The sequence below is a fragment of the Oncorhynchus kisutch genome, linkage group LG13, assembly GCF_002021735.2.
Source record: "Oncorhynchus kisutch isolate 150728-3 linkage group LG13, Okis_V2, whole genome shotgun sequence".
Lineage (NCBI taxonomy): Eukaryota > Metazoa > Chordata > Actinopteri > Salmoniformes > Salmonidae > Oncorhynchus > Oncorhynchus kisutch.
Genome location: NC_034186.2, coordinates 65217849 through 65221025, shown reverse-complemented (window position 1 = coordinate 65221025; position 3177 = coordinate 65217849).

Here is a 3177-nt window from a genome sequence, read left to right as displayed (position 1 = left end):
TGCTATGCGGATGACACTCAACTAACTTTCTCCTTCCTGCCTTCTGACACCCAGGAGGTGACATACATCTCTGGGTGCCAGACCGATATCTCAACTTGGATGTCGGCCCACCACCTCAAGCTCAACCTCGACAAGACATAGCTGGTCTACCTCCTGGGAAAAGCCTTCCCGCTCCAAGACCTTTCCATCACGGTTGACAACTCCACCATGTCCCCTAGTGCAGAGTGCAAAGAACCTTGGCGAGACCCTGGACAACACCCTGTCACTCTCTGCAAACATCAAAGCAGTGACTTACTCCTGCAGGTTCATGCTCTATAACATCTGTAGAGTACAACCCTACTTCACACAGGAAACGGTGCAGGTCCTAATCCAGACACTTGTCTTCTCCCGTCTGGACTACTGCAGCTCTCTGCAACACCCGCCTGGTGTTCAAACTTCCCAAGTTGTCCCATCTCACCCCACTCCTCCGCACACTTCACTGGCTTCCAGTCCAAGCTCGAATCCACTACAACACCATGGTACTTGCCTACGAAGCAGCAAGAGGAACTGCCCCTTACTACATTCAGGCTATGCTCAAACCGTACACCCCAACCCGTTCTGCAACCTCTAGTCTCCTGGCACTCCCACCCCTACAGGAGGGCAGCTCCCACTCAGCCCAGTCCAAGCTCTTCTCTGTCCTGGCACCCCAATGGTGCAACCAGCTTCCCCCTGAATCTAGGACAGCAGAGTCCCTGTCCATCTTTCAAAAACATCTGAAACCCTACCTCTTCAAAGAGTATTTTAAATACAACACCCACAACATCCCCTCACACCCCCTCCTCACCCCCCAAAAAGCATTTTGTTAACTACTGTAACACTTGCACTTGATTTTTCACCCTTTACTAGCTCTGACTTTGCTGATAGCTACTTTATTGAGGACAAATGTACCTACTATGACTGTATGTGGTTGTCCCACCAAGCTATCTTATGGTGAATTCACTAACAAAGTCGCACTGGATAAGAGCGTCTGCTAAATGACTAAAATGTAAATGTAAATTATAGTAAAAGGGGGAATGAAACCCAGGATGGCTCATTACAGTGTAACAATGATAGAAGCAAAAACCAGAGTTATCAAATGTGCTGTGGCCTACATGCCGATAATAGATATGTGTGTAGTGTCTAGGGAAATACCATTTCAATATAACTTTTAACTGGATATCTCAAAGCTGAAATTAAACATCCATTCTAATTGAATACCTGGTCCAAATTGCACTCACACCCACACCATTATAAATCATCAGGAATCACTTGTACAATACTGCCTCTCTCCTAACCTGCATTACAAACACAGTGGAAGGCTTTTTAAACCTCTGATAAAAGTTAATAAATTACCTGGATTTCTAAATTAATGGCCGGCCGCCTGCCTGGCGGAGATATCATTGTGTTTCATGAATATTTTGATTTTGTGATTAGATCAAAATGCTGTGAATTCCTAAACAGCGCCATGCCCAAGCTCTCACTGATCATAAACTCTTCTCTTTAAAAAAATATAAATACATTCTATTCCTTGCAAATCTGCTGATATGGAATAATTAGAAATGCGTTTGGCAGTATTTTTCCCTCCTGTAACATTTGCATGACTTTAGATCTCAACCCAGTGATCTCCAAGCAGACGGAAAATAAAATGTATGTTTTGTGCAACGACGACTCCCCAAAATGTACCTTGCTGAGTGAGATAATGGATTATATTGTGATGTTAAAGAGGCTTGTATTTACAAAAAGAAACAAAGGCGAGCGGCTCGGTCTCCAGTCCTGGGAGACATTGATTAGACACTTCCTGTCAGTCCTATTCAGCTGCTGTGTCGCTGGCATCCCAGCTCATCTGCTTCTAGACATGATAGGGATCAAATAGTTGCTGCTATGCTCATTGTCATAGCATTAAGTTGTATGAAATATTAGTGTGTGTGTGTGTGGGGGGGGGGGGGGGGGGGGACAATAGACAAACTTTGACTTAATAACATTCTCGCCACGGCTACATTCCTTCACACTTTACAATGAATTTCTCTCTCTCACAAGAATAGGCCTATGAAACACACACGTGCAAACACATGCGCGCACACACAAACACAGGTGCACACCAATACACACAAACACAGAAGGTATGTTAAATAATTTAAGTCTCAGTGGAACTCACACAACATTCTGTGCTGTCCTCTACACTGCCATGGGGTTTTGTGCTGTCCTCTACACTGCCATGGGGTTTTGTGCTGTCCTCTACACTGCCATGGGGTTTTGTGCTGTCCTCTACACTGCCATGGGGTTTTGTGCTGTCCTCCACACTGCCATGGGGTTTTGTGCTGTCCTCTACACTGCCATGGGGTTTTGTGCTGTCCTCTACACTGCCATGGGGTTTTGTGCTGTCCTCTACACTGCCATGGGGTTTTGTGCTGTCCTCTACACTGCCATGGGGTTTTGTGCTGTCCTTTACACTGCCATGGGGTTTTGTGCTGTCCTCTACACTGCCATGGGGTTTTGTGCTGTCCTCTACACTGCCATGGGGTTTTGTGCTGTCCTCTACACTGCCATGGGGTTTTGTGCTGTCCTCTACACTGCCATGGGGTTTTGTGCAATGCATTCACTTTTAGATGAATGTGTGACTTCACATATAAGTTAGCTACAGTACACGTTCAAACATGGCAGGAAACTGGTATAGTCTGTGTATGGGCGTGCATGTGTGTGTGTGCGTGTGAGTGTGTGTGAAAGCATGCATTTGTGTGTGTGCGTGCGTGCGTGTGTGTGTGTGTTCCCAGCAGCTGCACTGGGCCCATGGGACAGGCCTGTGTAGATTGGGTCTCTTCAACCAGTAGCTCATTAGTGGGAGTGAAAAGAATCCACACAGATGGCTGTCAACGTTCTAAAAAGTCGGCTGTATGAGACATGTCAATTGAGGTTTAAGTTCCTTCTGCTTGTTCTTATGACATTGCAGTATTCAAGCAGTATTTGTTTATTCCCCACCAAAACTACAAAAACATGGGAGCTCTGTAACTTCTGAAAATGTGTTGTCTAATGAGCGCTCAGAGTACTGAGCAGGAGTCTGTACTTGGTACTTGTCATTCAGCACCACAAATTACTCGCTCTAACTTGACATGTTTTCAGTGGTACAGATGATGTGCTCGTCTGTTCAGGAAACACTGGGAA